At 49.3% G+C, this 25060-nt stretch overlaps 1 pseudogene across 1 annotated transcript; it reads left to right on the forward strand.

The window, feature by feature from the left end:
* The first annotated feature begins 7624 nt into the window (after window positions 1–7624).
* On the forward strand, window positions 7625–11129 carry LOC311220873 (olfactory receptor 14C36-like; annotated as a pseudogene). Its single transcript has 2 exons — window positions 7625–8629; window positions 10988–11129. The product of its transcript is annotated as an olfactory receptor 14C36-like (transcript).
* The last annotated feature ends 13931 nt before the right edge of the window (window positions 11130–25060 follow it).

A 25060-nucleotide genomic window follows, 5' to 3' on the forward strand; every position in this document is an offset into this window, starting at 1 on the left:
GAGATGTCTCATTCTAACTGTGCTCTCACAAGATAGCAGGATGAGGAGTTGCAGGAGAGTTTGGACAATACAGCAGGAACTATTTGAATGGAGCTGCAGAACAGGCTCACAGAAGGGTGGAGATGGAAGGCTGCCCAATTCCACTTTTTCTGCGCTTCTCATGTATGCTGTCATTTTCTCTGAAGCTGAGTCCTAAATGTTGTTAGGCTGTGCAAAGAAAAAAATTAGAAGAGCCAAAGCCCAACTGGAGCTCAATATGTCTTTTACTGTTAAAGAACAATAAAAGATGTTTGTTTGTTTGTTTGTTTCTGTCTTTCTTTCCTTCTTTGTTTATTTTTATTTTTATAAATACATAAGAAAAAAAAAAAGAGAGAGAGAGAGAGAATTAAGGAGAATCATCATCCTTTATTGGATGTGGGAAAACAGAATTAAAAGAGATGATAAAAAGGCTGAGGTATTTAGTGCATTCTTTACCTCATTGTTTTACATCAAGACCAGTTGTTCCCCTAGTACTCAGCCCCTGAGCTGGTAGAATGAAGCCCTCATAATCCATGAGGAAATGGTTAAAGAACTGCTATTCTTTTTCGATATACTCAAGTCTAGGCAACTATTTGGGCTCCACCCATTGGTACTGAAGGAGCTGGCTGAAGTGCTCGCCAATTTGCTTTCCATCATTTATCAGCAGTCCTGGCTGTCAGGGGAGGTCTCAGTCGACTGGCACCTAGCAAATGTGACTGCCATTTACAAGAAGGGCCGCAAGGAGGATCCGGGGAACTACAGGCCTGTCAGTCTGACCTCTGAGCTGGGGAAACTCATGGAGCAGATTATCTTGAGTACCATCACGTAACACTTACAGGACCACCAGGTGATCAGGCCCTGTCAGCATGGGTTTGTCAAAGCCAGGTCCTGCTTGGCAAATCTGATCTCCTTCTGAAACAAGGTGATGTGCTCAGTGAACAAGGGAAAGGCTGTGGATGTGGTCTACCTAGACCTCAGTAAGGCTTTTGAAACTGTTTCCCACAGCATTCTCCTGGAGAAACTGGCTGCTCAAGGCTTGGAGAGGTATATGTTTCATTGGGTTAAAAATTGTCTGTGTGACCAAGACCAAAGACCAAGACCAAGACCAGTTGTGGTACATGGAGCTAAATCCAGTTGGAGGCCAGCCACTAGTGGCATCCCCCAGAGCTCAGTACTGGGGCCAGTTCTTTTCAATGAATTCATCAATGAAGACCTTTTCCAATCTTCATCAATCTTTTTTCTGTATTTTCTGTTTCAATATCTTCATCGATGATCTGGATGAGGGGATCGGGTGCACCCTCAGTAAGTTTGCAGATGACATCAAGTTAGGAGCGAGTGTTGATCTACTCAAGGGTAGGAGGACTCTGCAGAGGGATCTGCAGATCCCTCCATGGGCTGCACCCATGGGCTGAGGCCAACTGCATGAAGATCAACAAGGCTATATTCTGAGTACCGCACATCAACCCCATGCGATGCTGGGGGAAGGGTGTCTGGACAGATGCCCAGGGGAAAAGGACCTGGGGATATTGGTGGATAGTTGGCTGAATATGAGCCAGCAGTGTGCTCAGGAGGCCAAGAAGACCGACAGCATCCGGGCTTGTACCAGGAATACTGTGGTTAGCAGCAGCAGGGAAGTGATTGTCCCTCTGTACTTGACCCTGGTGAGGCCACACCTTGAGTACTGCATTCAGCTCATGGGCCCCCAGCACAAGGACATGGATCTATTAGAATGAGTCCAGAGGAAGGCCATGAGGATGATCAATGGGCTGCAGCACCTCTCCCCTGAAGACAGGTTGGGGGTTGTTCAGCCTGGAGAAGAGAAGGCTCCGGGGAGACCTTACAGTGGCCTTCCAGTACCTAAAGGGGACTACAGGAAAGCTGGGGAGGGACTCTTCCTCAGAGAGTGTAGTGATAGGACTAGGGGTAATGGTTTTAAACTGAAAGAGGGTAGATGCAAATTAGACATTAGAAAGAAGTTCTTTACTCAGAGGGTGGTGAGGAACAGGCTGCCCAGAGAAGCTGTGGATGCCCCATCCCTTGATGCGTTTAAGGCCAATTTGGATGGGGCTTTCAACAACCTGGTCTAGTGGAAGGTGTCCCTGCCCACGGCAGGTGAGTTGGAATTATATGATCTGTAAGGTCCTTTCATACCCAAACTATTCTGTGATTCTGTAAATATGAAACAAAGCACCATACCAGCTACTAGGAAGAAAAATTTACTCTTTTGCAGCAAAAACTTGGACAATATCCAACGCTTAATCCATACAATCAATGTCATGCTCAGGTCTGACACTTTCCAATTAATCACCACCACCTTTTCTGTCCTTTGGTATGCACACAAAAATATCATGACTTTATTGGTGTCAATAATAATAATAATAATGATAATAATAATAATTCCTTTTGTGTCCAATTAAACTGCCTTTATCTCAACCCATGAACTTTTACATTTTTTTCCCTCCCAGTTCTCTCCTCCATCCCATTGGATAAATAGCTTTGTAGTGCTTAGCTGCCTTCCGGATCAAACCACAGCAAGTCTTTTTGTTGCCTAGCATGGAGCACGGATTACAGATCTGACCAGAGCATTTCAAAAGTAAATTGTTAGCATTAGATCAGTTTAACAGTTGCTGATCACAATGTTGATTTGTTTTGATCTGGGGTCTGTTGTGCTTGTTTTCAGAATTGTGCTGTATAGCACATTACTAACTGTCTGTCTTCCATGCCATGCAGTTATCAGTTCTGGGGGTGGTTTAAGGTTACTGTTTTGCCGTATTAGATAAAACTGACTTAGGATAGGATAAAATCATTGCCACCTCCATACCTCAGTAACCATGTTTTCATCTCTTAGAAACTATTAATAATCACACTCTTTTACACTCTGCCTTTTCTCCTGAGGGAGTAAATCTATGGGTGGTGGAGTAGGGGGTGGGGGGATGGAACTGGTATGAACTGTGTGGGACACTTTTCCCTGCTTCTTCACTGTCCCTTTCTCCTTCACCCCTCACCCTTTCTCCTCCAGGCTAATTAAAATAGCTCTTCAAAGCTTTGAATATCCTTGGGATGGTCAAACCAGCATGTTCCTATTTTTACATCATCTGGATGTGATTCAGGTTTTGTATAAGTTTAAAAAACTACTGAAACATGCCATCCAGATATCTGTCCAGAGGCAGGAGAGTTAGGAGTGGCAGGGAGTGTGCAAGGATGTGGGCAGGCACCTAGTGCAAGGGGCACTTCCAATGTTTTGGAACTTCACCCCAGAGCAAGTGCAGAATCCTTAAAAAACTGGTTAAATGCTTGAAAAGCATGTGTCATCACCCTGGCAATTGCAAAGAGTCACAAATCATTACAGTGTGCTGGGGCTTGACCTATGCTTAACACGCCACAGTTAACACCTCCCCAACCCTTGTGACTTTTTCTGCAGGTACACACCAGCCCCTGTGACAGGCCCATCAGTCACTTTATGCAAGAGAAAACAATGGGTGTGAAAGTCAGTTTTTCTTTAGAAAGTAAAGAAACTCCTACCCAGACAAGAAAGGAGGAAGAAGAAGATAAGGCAGGTTTCTCTAAAGTTGGGCCATCATGGAAGCAGGAGGACAAAGAAGAAGAGATCATATAAGCATCAGAAACCAAGTGATCCCTATCCCAGGGTAAGCTATGAGATATGGGAAAAGATTTCAGTCATCATCTAGGCAAGCACATTGTCACTTGGTTGCTCCAGTGGTGGGAGAACAAGGCCAATAGCCTGGAATTAGAGGGCAGGGAAGCCAAGCAGCTGGGATCCCCCCCTAGGGAAGGGGTGAATGACAAAGACGTTGGAAAAGAGCACAAGAAACTTACTCCTGCCATGCTTGAAGGAAAGGTATCCCTTCAAGAAAGATCTTGTATGTCAACCAGGAAGTGAATCACCATGGAGAAGGGTATCTGGTACCCGAGGGAATTAGCCATGTTGAAGGTGATTTATAGTAACCTAGACAACAAACAGCTATCCAGAGATCCAGATGAAGTCAAGTGTACATGATCCGTTGGCAGAAGTTTGTACAGAGCGCACCATCATCATATGTCAACTCACTGGCAGTAATGACCTAGAAAGACCAAGAGGAACCCATAGCAGATGAATTGGCTAGCCAACTATAACATGACAAAGAAAGTCTCTCTTCTTCCCTACAGACCTGCGTCTCATCTAGAGAGAAACTTTCTCATGAGGTGCAAGAACTACAAGAGAATACATCTTCCTCCCCAGCTGCACAAACCAATAGCTCAGCTATCAGGCGTAAGCATCCCTCTGCTCAAGAAAGTTGATGTAGTGGGTGCATGCTATGTGTCACCCTGTGGTTTTGACTGTGTGACCACAGAAAGGCCATGCAAAAATGGGATGCAAAAATACATGTATACCCCCAGCCTAGAGGCACAGACACATGAAGCGCAAGGAAAAATATTCTCAAAAAGGAGTTCTAAGAAAATTACTGCTCCAGTTTCTATCAGGCAGTCCTCCAAAAAGAGTAATTAACACTATGATCAGGACTAGAGGGTCCCAGCCTCCATCCAGGGGGAGGAAGGGTTCAGACCCACAAAAGATACAAGGCTCTAGCGGACAGTGGTGCACAGTGTGCCCTAATGCCATCAAGTTATAAAGAGGTAGAACCCATCTGTATTTCTGGAGTGGCAGGGGGATCCCAACAGTTAACTGTATTGGTGGGTGAAGTGAGTCTAACTGGGAAGGAGTGACAAAAGCACCCCTTTGCGCCTGGCCCGAAGGCTACATGCAACTTTGGCCTAGACTAAATCAGGAGAGGGTATTTCAAAGATCCACAAGAGTATTGGTGGACTTTTGGCATAGCTGCCTTGGAGACGAAAGACAGTAAACAGTTGTCTACCTTGCCCACTCTCTCACAGGACCCTTCTGCTGTGGAGGTGCTGATGGTCAATGAACAGCAGATGCCAATCGCTACCACAGCAGTGCACCTGAGGCAGTATTGGATTAACAGAGACTCCCTGATTCCCATCAATGAGATGGTTCATCAACTGGAGAGCCAAGGAGTGATCAGTAGGACTTTCTAACCCTTTAGGAGTCCCATATGGACAGTGCAAAATTCTAAAGGCGACTGGAGGCTAACAGTGGACTATCGTGGCCTGAATGAAGTCACACCACCGCTGAGTGCTGTTGTGCCAGGCATGCTGGAACTTCATTCAATACGAACTGCAGTCAAAGGCAGTCAAGTGCTATGCCACAATTAATAATCCATCCGTTTGGCAGCAGTGTGAAGGCCACATTTAGCTTTCAGTTGGAGGGGCGTCCTGTCCACCTGGAATCGACTGTGCCAGGAGTAGAAACACAGCCCTACCATTTGCCATGGGCTGATCCAGACTGCCCTGGAACAGGGGGAAGCTTCTGAACACCTGCAGTCCGTTGATGTCGTCATCACATGGGGCAACACAGCTCAAGAGTATTTGAGAAAGGGAAGAAAACAGTCCTAATCATTCTGAAAACTTGCATTGCCCTAAAACTAAGTAAGGTCAAGGGACCTGCACAGGAGATCCTAATGCAGTGTGGCCAGGTTCAAGGGGACTGCTGGTCCGTGGTTGATGAGCAGTTGCGTTGTGCATTACATGCTTTACACATAATAATAAGAATAATAAAATTTATTATTATTTATTATTGTTGTTACTGTTATTCTTATATCGTCATTTTCTGTCCTTTTAAACTGTCTATATTTCAAAAAATAAGATTTTGAGTGATGGGAGTGAGCCAACAGCTCTGTGGAGCTTCAGTGCCCAACGGGTTAAAAGCACAACATGTTTCACAACCACACTCTAACAGCTCAAATCACACTTCTAAAATCAGTCTCTCTCATGTTCAGAGAGGAGCAGTCGGTGATGACTTCAGTCTGCTTCAAACACCACACCCCAGGAGAGACCCTGCTGCCTTCAGGAGCTGTCAGCCCTGAGGCCTTGGGGACACCTCAAGGGAGCCCAAGGGCACAGAGCAAGTTATGCCATGGTCGGGTGCTGTGCTGCTGAGCTGGGATGGGCTCCTGGGCCCAAGGGGAGATGGGCTGGCAAGCGGGCAGCACTGCAGAGAGACAGCTCTGCCCAGGAGCAGCTCCTCTACACAGCGCAGCAGGGCTGGGGGCTCTGACTGCAGGTGGCACGGGGGAGAGGAGAGGAGAGAAGGAGAGAGGGTTTGGAGGCAGCAAGGAACGCAACAACAGAGGGCAGCGTGTGGCAGGACACATCTGCAGACTCTTGACACCGTGAGTCTCTGGTAGCAGGGTAATGCAGGTGGAGTTGCCAGAGGGGTCTTCTACAGCTGGCACATCCGATGACTTATAGCATCTGTCAGGATGGGTCTCTCTCTCTCCAGCAAAATATAGAAGATGCTTTAGAGAATGGCATTTACGATTGGAGTTCTCAAAAGGAAGACCAAGATTTGGTTTACCTGAAGGGCTTTTTCTGCAGTCTGTGCTTTCAGATTCCTGCTGTGGAGAGGAGGCAGTGGTAACTGATTGTCAGGGTTGTACAGGAGACTGAGCCTCCTAGAACATTGTACTGAGAGATCGATATGTCAGTGATTAAGTTTGTGAAGTACCTTCCCACAACTTAGCCCATGGACTGCACCAACATCAGATTTGTGGTCCCATCAGGTTTTATCCAAGCAGATCTTTAGAAGCTGCAAATACTCTGTGCCCTGTCTTTGGGAGGTGTCTGCAGGCCAGAGCAGAGCATACAGCATTTGAAATGAGGCAGGATTGCAGCAGAGGAGGCTCTGCTGAGTATCTGTCTGTCCCTCCCTGGCTTTGCCTCCCCTGGCAGCATCATGATGCCATTCCTCCTGGCTTCTCCACCTGGCCATGCTGCTGCTGTTCTTGTTTCCAGGCTGGCTGGGGATGGGGGTTTCACATGCCCATGGAGTGAGCCCTCGGTGTGCTTGGGCGAAGGGGAGTACAGGGACAGGGTGAGGGGTCTGGAGATGTGCACTTTGAGCCTGGATTCCTCTGCTCTCATCAGTGTTCAGGTTCTTTTCAGATGAACAACTGAGTATAACTTTCTTGCAGCTCTCACAGGGCAGCTGAGACCAGCACTGATGGACAGATTATCTGTCTTCACTAAAGGACACTGCAGAGTAGGGACAGTCCCTTTTTCTCTAATGATCCACAAAGTTTCCCTTCAGCTGCAGGAGAAATGCCCAGGATTTCTGTTTTAGAAAAACTCATCAAGTGTGGTAGGCTAGCAACAACAAAAAATCTGACTCCATAAAAGAAAAATACACATATGTATATCTGCCCTGAAGTTGGGTGACCTGGGAGCAACACTGGGGCAAAGTTCTTTGATATCAGGAGTGAAATGAATCTGAGATTACCCACTGTTCCTCTTTACCTCTGGCATAACTCTTCCATTGCCCACAGAGGAGTCCCCTGCTCCCAGGGATAACCACAGGCAGCATCAGGAAGCATTTATGAAAGGGACCTGCCAAATGTCTTCCTGGGAGTAGACAACTATTTGGTGATTTTAAATGAGAAATGGGATGAGTTTTTCTCTGATAAGTCTGTTGTAAATTATTACTGTTCTTTCTCTTTTATGTGCAGGACCACATCCCCCAAAAAAGCAGATGTCCAACAGCAGCTCCATCACTGAGTTCCTCCTCCTGTCATTCTCAGACAAGTGTGAGCTGCAGCTCCTGCACTTCGGGCTCTTCCTGGGCATCTACCTGGCTGCCCTCCTGGGCAACGGTCTCATCCTCACCGCTATAGCCTGCGAGCACTGCCTCCACACCCCCATGTACTTCTTCCTCCTCAACCTCGCCCTCCTCGACCTGGGCTGCATCTCCACCACTGTCCCCAAAGCCATGGACAATTCCCTCTGGGACTCCAGGGCCATCTCCTATCAAGGGTGTGCTGCTCAGGTCTTTCTATTTGTCTTCTTGATTGCATCAGAATTTTATGTTCTCACCTTCATGGCCTATGACCTCTACGTTGCCATCTGCAAGCCCCTGCACTATGGGACCCTCCTGGGCAGCAGAGCTTGTGCCCAGATGGCAGCAGCTGCCTGGGGCAGTGGCTTTCTCAATGCTGTCCTGCACACTGCCAATACATTTTCACTGCCCCTCTGCCATGGCAATGCTGTGGACCAGTTCTTCAGTGAAATCCCCCAGATCCTCAAGCTCTCCTGCTCAGATGCCTACCTCAGGGAAGTTGGGCTTACTGCAATCAGCTTCTGTTTAGGTATTGGTTGTTTTGTTTTCATTGTTTTCTCCTATATGCGGATCTTCAGGGCTGTGCTGAGGATGCCCTCTGAGCAGGGACGACACAAAGCCTTTTCCATGTGCCTCCCTCACCTGGCCGTGGTCTCCTTGTTTGTTAGCACTGTCCTGTTTGCCTACCTGAAGCCCCCTCCCTTTCCTCGCCATCCCTGGACCTGATGATGGCAGTTCTGTACTCGGTGTTGCCTCCAGCAGTGAACCCCCTCATCTACAGCATGAGGAACCAGGAGCTCAAGCATGCACTGAAGAAGCTCTTTCGCTTGTCTTCCAGAAGCAATTAGCTGCTATTCTGCTGCTGCAATGCAAAAAGCTCACCAAAAAAACACGTTGTGAGACACAGCCTTTCAGTGTCAGGTACCAGGTCAACCAATGCTGGCCCCAAACTATGTGAAGTAAAGTAAAAGTGTTACATACAGAAGGAGAAAAGATGGATCTCAGGATACAGGACTGCAGGCACCTGTGGGCAGTACAGACGCTAACCTGTGGTCTGAATACTCCTTGGGTGGGGAATAGGAGAAAAAGGCCCGTGCCTGTCCTGTGCCACCTCCCCACCAGCCTTGCCCTTCCACAGGTGGAGTATTTCTCCCTTACTTACCAGCAGAGATTTCCCTCCTACTCCTCTACCGGGAGATGAGCCACAGGCCTAGCTATATGCGAGGGAGCAGCAGAACTGAGCAGAAAAAACAAAACAGTTTCATGTCACTCGGGCATCTGAATGGTCCAGCCCCTGTGGTTGGGTCTGTTCTCTGCAGCAAAGGGCCGTCACCAAGCCCCAGGTCTGTGGTTGCTCCTGCAGCTCTGAGGACCACTCCAAGGGGCATCACAGTATCAGTGGTGAGGACCTATGGGGATCAGCCCATGCATGGATCGCAGCAGTAGGTTGGTAGGATTCCATAGTACACAAGGACATGGGTACCTCATTGCTTTGTTTTAATGAATGTCTTTATTACAAATTGCTACAAATTCCTACCTGTAAAGCAACTACATATTGCAAAAACAAACAAACAAACAAACAAACAAACAAAAAAACAGCACCAAATTGCCACTAGGAGAGCAAATATGGGCTTGTGATGCTTTCCCTAAATCTGCACAATTAACATTATTTGAGGTGCTACTGGTACAACACTCATGAATCCACCTGGTGGAGGGAACAAGACATGGCACTTCCCCCTTTCTTTCTTTCTGGCCCCATTCCAGGCCAGTCATGATAGCTCTTGAGTAATTTGAACATCAAGGGGTAACCCTAATGACATGCCTCCAGACTGCATTTCTGGGTTTTTCTAAGGGCAAACAACTAAACAAATGGGTACGAGTGGGCTGTTGGCATAATGGCCTTGAATACAGAGAACGTCAAATAGTTGTCTACCTTGCCTGGTCTCGCACAGGACCCTTCTGTTGTGGGGTTGCTGAGAGCCAAAGAAGAGCAGGTGTCGATGGCTGCCACAACGGTGCACCGGCAGCAATAGCACACTGACCTCCAAGTCCTCCAAGCTCAAGAGATAGATATGTATTTCTGTGAGCAAAAAGTCAGACAAAGGGAGCAGGAGACTTGCTTGGATGATCAAGGAGATCCTGGAATGACTGAAATGGAAGAAGGACATGTACATAATGTGGAAAAGGGGACAAGCCACTTGGGAAGAATATAGGGACATTGTCTGAGGATGTAGGGAAGTGACAGGGAAATCCAAGGCCCATTTGGAGTTAAATCTTTCAAGGGGTGTCAAGGACAACAAAAAGGGCTTTTTCAAATATATCAAGAGGAGAAGGAAGATGAAGGAAAATGTGGTCCCACTGCTTAATGAGGTGGGTGCCCTGGTGACAAAGGATACAGAGAAGGCAGAATTACTGAATGCCTTCTTTGCTTCAGTCTTCACTGCTAAGACCAGCCCTCTGGAATCTCTGACCTTCGGGACAAGGGAGGAAATCTGGAGAAACGAGGACTTTCCCTTGGTTGAAGACGATCGGGTCAGAGATCTCTTATGCAAACTTGACACCTACAAATCCATGGACCCTGATGCGTACATCCATAAGTGCTGAGGGAGCTGGTGGATGTTACTGCTAGCCCAATCTCCATCATCTTTGTAAGGTCACAGAGAACAAGAGAGGTGCCTGAAGACTGGAAGAAACCTCATGTCATGCTGGTCTTCAAAAAGGGCAAGAAGGAGGACCCAGGCAACTACAGGCCTGAAGGGATGAAAGACACGGACTCCTGATGGTTCTTTAACAGGAGACATTTATTGCCCTTTTTCACTACAATATATACTTTCCCCGTAGCCCCAAGCACTGAATATATATAATATATATAATATATATAATATATATAATATATATAATATATATTATATATATTATATATTATATATAATATATATAATATATAATATATATTATATATATTATATATATTATATATTATATATAATATATAAATAATATATATAATATATATGTAATATATATATAATGAATATATACTCTCCCCTTAGCCCATGCACCCGAATCTGTCATACAATTGGTTAGAGACCTTCAGACACGCACCTTGAGCCAGCCAGCAATTAGCCACTGCCCAAAGCTCATCTTTAACACTGTAGCCAATTTACTTTATTTTGACCTTGCTCAAGTTTTTGTTTCTACTGCTTGTTTCCTCATTATCTCTGATTCAGGGACATGTGAAACAGCACAAAGCCACCTGCAAATTCCTTTCCCACACAGGCAAGTCAGCATCACCTCCATCCCTGGAAAGGCGATGGAACAGCTCATCCTGGTGGTCATCTCCAAGTACATGGAGGAGAAGAAGGTCATCAGGGGTAGTCAGCATAGGTTCACCAAGGGAAACCATGCTTTACCAACTTGATAGCCTTCTATGATGGAATGACTAGCTGAGTGGGGGAGGGGAAAGCAGTGGATGTTGTCTACTTTGACTTCAGCAAGGTTTTCAACACTGTCTCCCATAACACCCTCACAGGCAAGCTCAGGAAGTGTGGGTTGGATGAGTGGTCAGTGAGGTGGACTGTGAACTAGCTGGATGGCAGAGTTCAGAGGGTTGTGCTTAGTGGAACAGAGTCTAGCTGGAGGCCTGTAGCCAGCAGTGTCCCCCAGGGATCTACACTAGGTCCAGTACTGTTCAACTTATTTGTCAATGACCTGGCAGATGGAATAGAGTACACCCTCAGCAAGCGTAAATTGTGCTGTGTTTTGTGTCAAAGTGCTGTGCTTCAAGTCAAAGCTCTCCTCAGGCTCTCCTCAAAGCTCAACTCAAACTCTCCTGCTCAGATCCCTACCTCAGGGAAACTGGGGTACTTATGTTTAGTGTTTGTTTAACATTTGGCTGTTTTGTTTTCATTGTGCTGTCCTATCTGCAGATTTTCAGGGCCGTGCTGAAGAGCAGAGCCAGCACAAAATCTTTTCCACATGCCTCCCTCACCTGGCCGTGGTCTCCCTGCATAGCATCACTACCACAGTTGCCTACCTGAAGCCTTCCTCCACCACCTCCCCATCCCTGGGCCTGGTAGTTTCAGTTCTGTACTCAGTGTTGCCTCCAGCAGTGAAACCCTTATCTACAGCATGAGGAACAAGGAGCTAAAGGAGGTACTGAGGACGTTATTCTAATATACAGTATTTCCCCATTAATGAGGTACCTGCACATCTTCCTCACATATACCCGGGAAGGCAGAAATGCCTTTGTTCACATATTTTAAAGTTACTTTTCATTATTTGCAATATTACTCCAATAAAAATATTTTTTCTTAATCTAATTTTTTTTTTGGTTTATTTTTTTAACCCCAAGACCTCATGTACACGTGCTGGTAAACTCTTTGTAATTAACCAAATAAAATAACCAAGTAACCATTTTCCGTGACTCTTGTTTCTCAGAATTTCTCTTCAGGTAGAGCAGAGGTTGTGGGATGAAGAGGCCAGCTGCAATGTGGAGGAAAAGCAGAGATGTGGTTGAGGAACTTGATGTTTTTTTTTTCTGCAGTAGTCTGTACCAAGAAGTTCTCCTAGGCCTCTGCATTCAGTAAAAGAGATAAAGGATGAGAAGAGCATGTACTGAGATGAAGGCCATGAAAAGCCACCAGGACAAGAGCCATTTTCTGCCCCTGCAGGGGACTAACCCTGGGCAAGGCCCAGCTTGGGAAGCAGCCATGTTGGACATTTGTGGTGGGCAGTGAGCTGGGAATAAGTCAGTCATGTGCCCTGGGAGAACAGGAGGGAAGGCTGAGGGGCACCTCATTGCAGACTGCCAGGAGCTGCAGGGACATCAGGAAGAGTCCGGGGCCAGGCTCTGCCCCGTGGCCACGAGCCCTGCCTGCCCTCCTCCTGCCATGCTCCGTGCGGTGGCTGCAGCAGAGGGGACCCCCAGCCAGCCCCTGCATGGGGCTCTATCAACTGCCTCACTTTGGCCCTCTCCAGCACTCTCCTTGCTGCTCTCTGATGCATGCCAGGACCTCTCAGTGCATGCCAGCCAACACATCTGTTGAGGGCCAGTGCGGCTGCTGCAGGGGCAGGGAGCTCAGCATGGCCCTTGCAGCCCCCTGCCCTGGGCCTGCCTCTCCCCTTGCCCTCGGCCCTGGCCTTGTTTCTGCTGGCAGGAGCGCTCTTGGCATGCACTTCCTGGCCTCCCCTCGCCTGCGCACAGCTGCTGCCCACTCAGGCTGCTGGCACAAATGTGTCCTCACAAGCAGCACCACCCCTTGGGCTGCTTCTCCTGGCCTCCCTCACCGCAGTGCCTTGACTCCTTGTCTTTGCTGGGCCCCACTGTTCACACCCAAATGTGTCCCTTGTATGTCAGCTCCATTCCCCTGCCCCATGGGATGAGAAAGCCATGGGACATATGACCTTTAGGTGTTGTGGTGCTTGTATAATCTAGATTGGTTATGGCACAAAAAGATAGTTCCTTCACCAATGATTTACATCCCTCTTCATGTTAGGCTGCAACTGAACATCCTTCACAATTCTTAGAGTGTTTGCTTTATCTCACAGATGAACTGGATTAGGTCTCCTTGATTAGTCTGAGGCACAATGCAATGCTTTTTGCCTTCTGCCACTCCAGAACAATACCTGTGTTTACTTTACTGTGTGCATTGACCTGATGGGTCATTTCACATTTTTTATTTTCATGTCCCTGATAGAAGGGGATGATTCCCAAACTGGGATACGCAGATGGGTTCCGCCTCAGCCATTTGAAGTGTCCTGCTCTTGAGTCTTTCAGCCTGAGTTTGCTACAGATGACCCATGATGCTAAACGGATGTACAGCTGTCAACTAGGAATAAGGGAGAGTATCTTGGGTTTTCCAGTGGCCATTTCAACTTCAGGTGAATCCCAAGAACCCACTGAACTAGGGTGTTGTCTTTGAAGGGGTTTCATGTGTAGGGCTGGGCTAGAGTTATTGGGATAAATACCACTGCTGGCAGTGGAGGTGCTCTGGTATCTCCACCTGGCTCCATATGAATCCTCCAAAGGGCTCTGGTCTCTTGCATGTTCTGCTTGCTTATTGTCTGACAGCATAGCTCTGTCTGAATACCCAGTAATTTCTTTAGTACTTAAGTAAAAGAGCAACTACGCATTACCTCAAATGTTTCAATACTTTCTATAAAATGTTACACGCTGTGGTGGTTTTACTCAGGTGGGTGGCCGAGCTCCACCAAAACCATTCTCTCACTCCCCCTCCTCAAAGAGGAACAGGGAGAAAATACAATGAAAAGGGCTCAAGGGTTGAGATACGGACAGGGACATAGCACAGTAATTATTATGACGGGCAAAACAGACTCAGCATAGTAAGATTTATTGCTTATTACTAACAAGCTAAAGAAGCAAGAAACAAAGGAAAGAAACCAGAAGCACCTTCCCCCCATCCACCCACTTCCACTTCCTCCCCCCGAGCGGGGGATTCTATAGAATTCCTCATCAGTCTCCTCATCCTGGTTCTACGACATCAAAACACTCTCTGATATAGAGAGCCACACCACCACCCGTTCTGCGCTGCCTGTCCTGACTGAAAAGCCTGTAGCCAGACATTGCAGCACTCCAGTCATGAGAGTGGTCCGACCACATTTCCGTGATGGCAACCAAGTCGTAGCCTGCCTGCTGCACGATGGCTTCCAGCTCCTCCTGTTTGTTAGCCATGCTAAGTGCATTAGTGTAGAAGCACTTCAGCTGGGCCATTGCCTTCTCTCCCAGCCTTGCCATTGCTACCCCTGGCACAGCTCTAACAAACCTTGTTTCAGCCCCGTCCCCCTTCTTACCTAGTTTAAAGCCCTCTCAATGAGCCCCGCCAGCTCCTGGCCTAGGATCCATTTTCCCCTTAGAGATAGGGACCCGTCTGCGGCCATCAGGCCGGGTGCTGAGTAAAGCGCCCCATTGTCAAAAACACAAATTTTCTGTGTTGGCACCAGCCTCTGAGCCACGTGTTTAACAGGTGGGCTTTCCATGTCCTGTCTGTACCCCTCCCTGCCACCGTAGGGATAGCCGAAAACACCACCTGTACTCCCGCTCCATCCACTAACCGTCCCAGTCCCCTAAAGTCCTGTTTGATAGTCTTCAGGCTTCTCTCTTTAATGTCATCACTGCCAGCCTGGACTATCAAAAGAGGATAATAGTCAGAGGGGCAAACCAGGTTGAGAAGCTTTCTGGCAATGTCCCTGACCCTGGCCCCAGGGAGGCAGAAGACTTCCCTATGGGTAGGGTCAGGCCGACAAATAGGGCCCTCTGCTCCCCTGAGAAGGGAGTCACCTTTCTCTTTTTTCACCCACCTCATCTCTTTCCCTGTGCTGAAAAACAGCTGGACTATGACATGCATTTTGCAGGAGGAGTGTCAAGACGTCATCTGCAAGGAGAAGCAACCTCCTCACTGCCACAGCAAGCCCAAGTTGCTTGCAACATTCAGAACAAGGTCCTAGAGGAAGGGTCGCTAAGAGAAACAGCTTCGGGGCCACAGGGTCTTTTGGGGGAACTCAAGCTCTACCCTAACCATTGGAGACAATCCTCTGCTTCTCCCAGGCCTTTCCAAAGAGCAGGGAGAACAAATCCTTCCGGACATGGGGCAGGAAGAGGGGGGCTGCTGCCTTCTCACCAGGGAGGATCTCAGGGGGACAGTACATGTCCTCCAGCCACGCCTCATCAATGTCCAGCTGGAAGAAAGGTCTTTGAACCAAGAGCCGCTTTTGCTTCACATGGAATTGCTCTTGGACAATAGCAAAGGTCCCGAGCATCTCCTCAAGTAATCAAAACTCCACCTGGGGTACACAAACTTGGGTCCCACTGGGCTCAGGGGACAATGTGGCAGCCAGGACTCCTGGGTCCTGATGCTAGGGCTGTCCTCAGCCCTAGGGCTCCTCTGGGCATGGCTCAGCCTCCTCGTGATGGGGACAATCCAGGGCCAGGTTTCCCTGGGAACTGCTGCCTCTTTGGGATCTGGCTCTGGGAGGAAAGACCTCTGGTGTCCCAGAGACTGGTGTGGCCTGCAGCTCCCACAGGCCTCTCAGGAATGTCCCAGGAATGCCCACATGGTGTTTTTCTGGGTGGCTCGTGTATGCCTGCATGTGTCCTCGCCTGGGTGAGGTGCTTTCCAAGAGGTGGTGAGCTGGCTTGCCTGGAGCCTGACCTGTCTTTTCCTTGCTTTCCAGAGACTGAGGCTATCTGGGATGCTGTATCCACGTACATTCTGGAAGCGTTGGAGCGGGATAAGGTGGGCTGGTGTCCTGGGCCCTGCAGAGCAATCCCTACCCGAGCAGCACAGCAGTGCACTGAGACTGCCCAGGGTGCCTGGAGCAGCTTGCTGGCCATCTGGGAGAGAAACCAAGGCCAGATCTGCTCTGCTTCTCAGGGGTTTGGCACACCCTAGGGCTTCACTCTTCCCTGCGGCCTGAGTGGAGAGGGCAAGCAGAGAGATGGGGGAATATCCTGGGTCCTTGCCTAGGATAATCTGTCCCAGGCCTAAGCCGTGTGCTTAGGCCTACGCCTAGGGAATCAGTCCCCCTTTCTGGACACCTAAGCACTACCTTCTCCCTCTCAGGCATCTTCCAAGGGCATTCCAGCACCTCACAGGAGATCTGAACTCTAGGTGGGTTCACCTGAACAATTTCCGCTGTGAACCCATCTCCTGCTGATGCTCTAAGACATCGCCCAAAGGCATACAAGCATTTCTTGAAGGAACCCAGGAACCTCTATAGAGAACCCAAGCACCTCCTTGGAAGAATGAAACACCTCCCTGGGAAACAGTAGAATAACCCCATGGGTGCCCAAGCACCGGCATAGGTCACCCCAGAAGATCTTTCAAGAACCAAGGAATTCCCTCCATTGATGAAGCACCTCTATGAAGAAATCCTATACTGCCCTGGGTCAGAGAAAGACCTCCCTGGGTAAATCACGCAACGTCCTGGAGGAGCAAAGGATCTTCTTGGGTGTACAAGCATTTTCCCATGGTAGCCAAGCACCTCCCTGGGGACAACCAGCACCTTCCCTGGAGAACACGAGCATCTTGTCGGGACAACCAAGAACCTCCCTAAAGCACTGAACAACACACTTAGTGCAGTCCAGCAACTCCCTGGAGCACACAACCTGCTCTCTGCTGGACCCAGGCAACTCCGGAGGTTGCAAGTGACCCCAGAGGAATCAAGCACCTTCCTAGAGAGCCCAAGGATATTCCCAGGGCACACAAGCACCTCCCTGGGGCACATAAGCCTATCCCTGGGGCAGAAGAAAAGCCTCCCTGGAGCACACAAACTTCCGCCCTCCTAATAAAAGTTTCTGCCCCTGCCATACAACTCCTGCAGCACAGAAGCACCTCCCTGGAACACCCAAGCACCTCACTGGAGCACCCAAGAATCTCCCCACCGCACTCCTACATCTGAGTGGAGAACCCGAGCATCTCCTCAGGTCACCAAAACACCACCTGGGGCACACAAACTTGCTGTCACCCCTTGGATCCTGTGGCACAGGCCCTGAGCCTGGCACAAGGATGGAGATGGTCCAGCAGCTAAACACACCCCTACACCTGGGGGGAGTGGGCAGTGCTGGACATGGCTGACAAGAGAGGCTCTAGGTACAAAGGCCCTGGGCCACCCAGGCACCCTGCTGGCTCTGTCCGTGCCAGCAGGGCACAGCCCAGCCGCCTCCCTCCTGCACCAGCCTGTCTTTGATCTCTGCCACACGATCCAAAGCCAGCAGTGCACGCCCTCCCTCTGCACGGTCGCATATCCCAGCTCGACACAGATGTTTCTCTCTACTGGGAAGCTTCCAGCCCAGCTCAGCTGCCCCCCAGCTCTCCCACCTCTGTGCCCTCTCCCCAGCCCAACCCAGCCCAGCAGCCTAGGCTGGGCTGGTCCCACGGCAATGCCCATCACAGGCTGCTGCAGGGCTCTGGGCACTGCCACCACAGCTCCAGTTCCCATTCACTCCTGATCAACTCAGAATGGGTCTCAGACCAAGATTTATTTTGTTAGAATATACAGAGATCCTGGCTCCTTGACTACAGAAAACCTGGGTCACACACAGAGGGTGACACTCGGGCAGACGGGAATGAAGAAGGGCATTTCTGGGTAGACAATCATATCACAAGGGCAGAAAGGAAAAACAAAGAAACAAATCCCATATGGAAAGGCAATGTGGCTTGTAATGACATACACTTGGAGCCATCTGCAGAAGAAAGCAGACAGTCTGTGGCCACTGATAAACAACTAGTCAGCAGTTTCCATACTGAATCCTTGAGCTCCTGGTTCCTCATGCTGTAGATGAGAGGGTTCAGTGCTGGAGGCATCACTGAGTACACAACTACCTCCACCAGGCCCAGGGATGGGGAGTAGATGGAGGGAGGCTTCACGTAGGAAAAAATTCCAGTGCTGACAAAGTAACATGGAATGCCTGCCTCACAGTCATGTGAGGAAGGCACATATAAAAAGGCTTTGTGCCATACATGCTCAAAGGGAATCCTCAGCACAGCCCTGAAAATATGCAGACAGGAGAGCACAATGAAAACAAAACAACCAAATACTAAAGAGATGCCATCTTCCCTATGGTACTCTGATTCTGAGCAGGAGAGTTTGATAATCTGGGGAATTCCAACCATGGAAACCCAAACTTCCCTGAGGTAGGAGTCTGTACAGGAGAGCTTGAGGATCTCGGGAACTTCACAGAAGAACTGGTCCACAGCATTGTCTTGGCAGAGGGGCAGTGAAAATATATTGGCAGTGTCCAGCAGAGCATAGAGAACCCCACTGCCCCAGGCAGCTGCTGCCATCTGGGCACAAGCTCTGCTGCCCAGGAGGGTCCCGTAGTGCAGGGGCTCGCAGATGGCAATGTAGCGGTCATACGCCATGACAGTGAGAATAGAAAGCTCTGCTGATATCAAGAAGACAAAGAAAAAGGCCTGTGCAACAAATCCTTCATAAGAGATGGCCCTGGAGTCCCAGAGGGCATTAGTCATGGCTTTGGCTCTGCATATTGGCTCAGGAGGAAGCAGTCTTGTCCCTCTGCATTGGGTACATCAGAACATGGCAGGGGCTCCAAGTTATATTTTCAGAATTTGTCAGATAAAATCAATGCAGAAGGGCATATGGGGTGGTGTCCTAACAGGCCTAAAGAATGTGGAGGGCTGAAAGGACTTCTAGGATTTTTTTTATTTTTTTATTTTTTCCTACAGAACCTCATCATGCTCAAGGAATGTCCTCTGAAGTCAGAAGTCCTGAGGATTTCTGCTGCACCCACAGTGAATGGCTGTGAGACCTGAGAGGCAAAGGGATTCCCTTTAGCTCAGAGCAGGGTGAGGGGAGCTGGTTGGGCTTGTTCCCAACGGCCATGATCTTGCTGCTTTTGGAGATGGAGGTCAATCACATTTATGGTACGCTTAAAAGAAACCAGACACTGCTGAGAGCAGAGGAACCCACTGCCAATCTCTCAGTGCGCAGCCTTTCTCAAGGTACCTAAGCAAGGTCTCAGCACCACATGTCTTGCCAAGGACACCTATCATTCATTTCAGCAACCCAACAGCATGTCCTCACATGCAGCATATCTCTGCTTCTTCCCAGGGCATTCACATAACACAGAGATACTACAGAAAAGATTTCTATCCTGCAGGGCAGCTCACAACTTGGAAGGACATCCCAGGGAGACAGACAAGTGTCCTAATGATGGTGTCTCATTAAGGGAAAGTCAGCTCATTCCCCAGCCTCACAGAATGCACTGCCTGCTGCTTTCAGCCCCCCTGCACCACAGAGGGAAATGGGCATGTGGCTGGAGAGATGCACCTCTGCTCTGCTGGAACTGTGGCTGCAGAGGACATGCTTCATGCCCTGGACCCACAGCAGTGACTGCAGGGGCTTTCCTATGTAGGAGAGGAGGCAAGAGGGCTTGCTCAGAGGAAGGGGGCTGCATTGTAGGGAATAATACAGACTTTTCTGATAAGTTCTCCCTCTGAGAACATATCCGCTTTTTTTTTCTTCTCATTCCCTAATCATATTTCTTCTGCCAGAAGATTTTATAACTGGGGGATGTTTCCATATCCCATTGTCTTTTCCCCATCTGTGTTCAGAGCCCTCATGCCAACCTCTTTGCCCTTCAGAAACCAGCAGTTCCCAGAGCACTGCCTAGGTGCATATCCATCTTTGCAGATAGAAAACAGCCTGTCAGAAAGCCCTGATGGGTACAGCAAAGTTGCCAATGAAGCTGGCCGTAAACAAAGCAGAGGCTGTAGGCAATTTATAAGCCTTCTTACAAACCCACTGATCAAAGGAACAGTTCAGGAACCTTAGAGATGTGTTGGAACTTCACAGTTCCTTTTCCATTTCTTTCTGCAACCTCACCCAACCCAGCAAGTGCTGGAAAGAGAAAAGGAAGCAGAACATTCCTGCCTTGACCGTTGATTTAAAGATCAAAGCCAAAATTTCCTTAAGTGGTATATTCTTTATTGCAGCGCTGGATGCACGGGGGATCTTTCCGCCTATTGTGCATGTTCGAAGTGACAAACTATCTCATATTTATACAGCGAAACAATGAATATTATATTAGCACCTATACATATTCATTACCTAACCCCGCCTACTCCTGCTTCGTATGCTAATTAGCTTATCAGTACTTGCGCTTGCGCATAGCCTTCCAAGAATTGTGGGCCAGGGTCTTCGGGATGTGGGCAGTGGTCTTTGGGAGGAAGGCTGTAGGTCTTCCTCGTGATGCACTTTTCAGCTTTTGCTTAATCAGTTGTTTTCCAAGCTGTAAAAATGCTGAGTTGGCTTTCGGTTTAACTGAGGGTCGGCAGATAACAGGATGTCTCAGTTAACAAGACATAACAGACAGTTGACTCAAGTTATCTCAAGTCTCAGCCTGACTGAGGGTTAACAGATAATGGGATGTTTTCAAATAACAATATGCTTCAACATAACAGGTCAACAGATAGCAAGATGTCGTTTACTTTGTTCTCGCTAACTTTTAACCACAAGTTTTATTCTATCCTAAAGTGAGTTTATATCACTGTCCTCATGAAAAAAAAAAAAAAAAAAAGGTGAAATGCCCTGTGGGTGTGCTGTGGAGCTGTGAGCAGGCTGCTCAAGGTAGCAGCCTCCCGCCAGCAGCAGGACCCTGCCATGCCGGGGGGCTCCTTCCACCCACAGCTTCTCCCCGCAGCGCCCTGGGCAGCTCCCCGGGCAGGCTGAGTGCTGAGCCTAGCAGGTGGCAGAGGCCCTGCCCCAGCACACAGTCCCGGGGCCACAGCAGGGACCCTGCTCTGCACCACAGCCCTGGACACCCCTGCCTGCACCCCCGGCTTCTCCTGCCTCCAGCCAGAGGGTTACCAGCTACAGGGCTGGGAAGTCTTCTCCCACAGTGAGCTCTGGGCATCCTGCCACTGCTGCCTGCCTTTAAGCACTGTGTCTCTGCAGGCAGGGCCCCTGCTCTACTGCGCTGTGCAGAGGAGCTGCTCCTGGGCAGAGCTGTCTCTCTGCAGCGCTGCCCGCTTGCCAGGAGCTCCCCTTGGGCCCAGGAGCCCGGCCCAGCTCAACAGCAGAGGCCCAGCCCAAGGCCTCCCTTGCTCTGCCCCCCACCAGGCTCCCTGCACATGGGGCTGCAGGGGAACCTGCTGGGAAACAGCCTGACGGGATCCCTGGGCTTCCCTCCCTCCCCTGGGCCGACACACTTCTTGACAGCAGGCTCAATTACAGAATCACAGAATTTCTAGGTTGGAAGAGACCTCAAGATCATCGAGTCCAACCTCTGACCTAACGCTAACAGTCCCCACTAAACCATATCCCTAAGCTCTACATCTAAACGTCTTTTAAAGACTTCCAGGGATGGTGACTCCACCACTTCCCTGGGCAGCCTGTTCAAATGTTTAACAACCCTTTCGGTAAAGAAGTTCTTCCTAAGATCCTGTCGTGGTTCTGCTCGAGTGGGCAGCCGAGCTCCACCACAGCTGCTCTCTCACTCCCCCTCCTCAAAGAGGAATGGGGAGAAAATATGTGAAAAGGGCTCAAGGGTTGAGATAAGGACAAAAAAATCACACAATAATTATTGTAACAGGCAAAACAGACTCGGCATAAGAAGATAGTAAGATTTATTGCTCATTACTAACAAGCTAGAGAAGCGAGAAACAAAGGAAAGAAACCAAAAGCACCTTCCCCCCCCATCCACCCTCTTCCACTTCCTCCCCCCGAGCGGTGCAGGGGAACGGGGGAACGGAGGTTATGGTCAGTCTATAGCTCTTCTTCTCCACCGCTCCTTCTCAGTCACTCTCATCCCTGTGCTGTGGGGACCCTCCCATGGGATGTAATCGTTGCTGAACTGATCTGCTGCTGTGGGCTGCCCGCAGGCAGCAGTTCTTCAAGAACAGCTCCAGATATGGGTACGGGGGACCATCCCTCAGGAGCAAACTGCTCCAACCTGGGTCCTCCACGGGCAGCAGCTCCTGCCAGGTCACCTACTCTTGCATGGTCTCCTCTCCACAGGCTACACGTCCGGTCTGGAATCTGCTCCGGCAGGGGTCTTCCACAGGCTGCAGCCTCTGTCAGTGCAGGTCAACCTGATCCACCATGGTCTCCTCCATGGGCTGCAGTGTGGAACCTTGCTCCAGCATGGTACTCCATGGGCTGCAGGGGGACATCCTGCTTCACCATGGTCCTCACCACAGGTCACAGGGGACTTCTGCTCCAGCGCCTGGAGCACCTCTCCCCCTCCTTCTTCACCAACCTTGGCACCTGCAAGGCTGTTCCTCACTCCTCTCTCTCTCCCAGCTGCTGTGTGGCGCAGCGTTTTTTTTTCTCCTGACTTATATATGTTCTCACAGAGGTGCAAAACAACATCACTTATTGGCTCAGCTCTGGTTAGCAGTGGGGCCCTTACCAAACATGGGGTAGCTTCTAGATTCTTCTCACAGAAGACACCCCTATGGCCCCCTGCTACCAAAACCTTGCCACATAAACCCACTACACACACAAAGTGTAATTTCTATCATGAAGAAATTTGAATTTTCAGGATGTATATTCATCGCAGGAGAACAAATACTGAAATTCACCTGTACTTGCCTTGTCATCACTTAGTCTATCATGGTGTGCTCCCTCATCTTCCAGGTATATCCACATCTTGATTAAAGAGACCCTGCTGAAAGTCCCCATTCCAGCTGCCTGTCTGGACCTATGCACTTCCTATAGTTCTCCTGGTTTGCCCTCCCCTTACTCTTTAATCATTCAGACCACTCTCACCAACCCAGTTGCTGCTTTGAGCTTCAGGTAGAAGCAGCCCAGCTTGCCCATCTATCAGCAGTCTGTCTAATAGTTTCCTTAGCAAGAAACCTGTTATTTATCATCAAATTTATATGATATGGGTTAATACTAAAACTATTATTTATGATTTCCTATCTACCAGTATAAAATAGGTCTTGTGCAGTCATCCTTTTGGGAAGGTAAACTTCACAAGAGGCATACACAATGAGGAGCTTGCTCTGTTTTTTGGAAAATTGATGCATGATTTCATGTTCTTTGGATGGAAATAGGAAAAACCCTTCACCTGAGTGCAGACAGGTTTCTAACGAAAGCAGGTAGGAGCTGGTGCAAAGGAGCTGTAACATCCAGCTGCATACTTCTATCTAAATCACAGAATCACAGAATTTCTAGGTTGGAAGAGACCTCAAGATCATTGAGTCCAACCTGAAACCTAACACTAACAAGTCCTCCACTAAACCATATCCCTAAGCTCTACATCTAAACGTCTTTTAAAGACTTCCAGGGATGGTGACTCCACCACTTCCCTGGGCAGCCTGTTCCAATGTCTAACAACCCTTTCGGTAAAGAAGTTCTTCCTAACATCTAACCTAAAACTCCCCTGGCGCAACTTTAGCCCATTCCCCCTCGTCCTGTCACCAGGCACGTGGGAGAACAGGCCAACCCCCACCTCGCTACAGCCTCCTTTAAGGTACCTGTAGAGAGCGATAAGGTTGCCCCTGAGCCTCCTTTTCTCCAGGCTGAACAAGCCCAGCTCCCTCAGCCGCTCCTCGTAGGACTTGTTCTCCAGACCCCTCACCAGCTTCGTTGCCCTTCTCTGGACCCGCTCAAGCGCCTCGATGTCCTTCTTGTAGCGAGGGGCCCAAAACTGAACACAGTACTCGAGGTGCGGCCTCACCAGAGCCGAGTACAGGGGGACGATCACTTCCCTAGCCCTGCTGGCCACACTGCTTCTTATGCAAGCCAGGATGCTGTTGGCCTTCTTGGCCACCTGAGCACACTGCTGGCTCATATTCAGCCGACTATCAACCATCACTCCCAGGTCCTTCTCTGCCTGGCAGCTCTCCAACCACTCATCTCCTAGCCTGTAGCTCTGCTTGGGGTTATTGCGCCCCAGGTGGAGGACATGGCACTTGGCCTTGTTAAACTTCATGCAGTTGACCTCAGCCCATCGGTGCAGCCTTTCCAGATCCTCCTGCAGAGCCTTCCTACCCTCGAGCAGATCGACACACGCGCCTAGCTTGGTGTCATCTGCGAACTTACTGAGGGTGCACTCAATGCCCTCATCCAGATCATCGATGAAGATATTAAAGAGGACCGGCCCCAGCACCGAGCCCTGGGGAACACCACTAGTGACTGGCCTCCAACTGGATTTGACCCCATTTACCACGACTCTTTGGGCCCGGCTATCCAGCCAGTTTCTAACCCAACGAAGCGTGCGCCAGTCCAAGCCCCGAGCAGCCAGTTTCCTGAGGAGAATACTTTGAGAAACGGTGTCAAAAGCCTTGCTGAAGTCAAGGTAGACCACATGCACAGCCTTTCCCTCATCCACCAAGCACATCACTTTGTCATAGAAGGAGATCAGGCTCGTCAAGCAGGACCTGCCTTTCATAAACCCATGCTGACTGAGCCTGATCTGGGCCTGCTTGCCCTGCAAGTGCCGCGTGATGACTCTCAAGATAATCTGCTCCATGAGCTTCCCTGGCACTGAGGTCAAACTGACAGGCCTATAGTTCCCCGGGTCTGCCCTACGGCCCTTCTTGTAGATGGGCGTCACATTTGCTAGCCGCCAGTCAACTGGGACCTCCCCCGATAGCCAGGACTGCTGATAAATGATGTATAGTGGCTTGGCCAGCTCCTCTGCCAGTTCTCTCAGTACCCTTGGGTGGATCCCATCCGGCCCCATCGACTTGTGCACATCCAAGTGCCGTAGCAGGTCAGCAACCAGTTCTTCGTGGATAGTGAGGGCCACATTCAGCCCCCCATCCCCTTCCACCAGCTCAGGGTACTGGGTATCCAGAGAACAACCGGTATTGCCGCTAAAGACTGAGGCAAAGAAGGCATAAGCACCTCCGCCTTTTC

This window comes from Netta rufina, assembly GCF_964035555.1.
Source record: "Netta rufina genome assembly, chromosome: W".
NCBI classification, from domain to species: domain Eukaryota; kingdom Metazoa; phylum Chordata; class Aves; order Anseriformes; family Anatidae; genus Netta; species Netta rufina.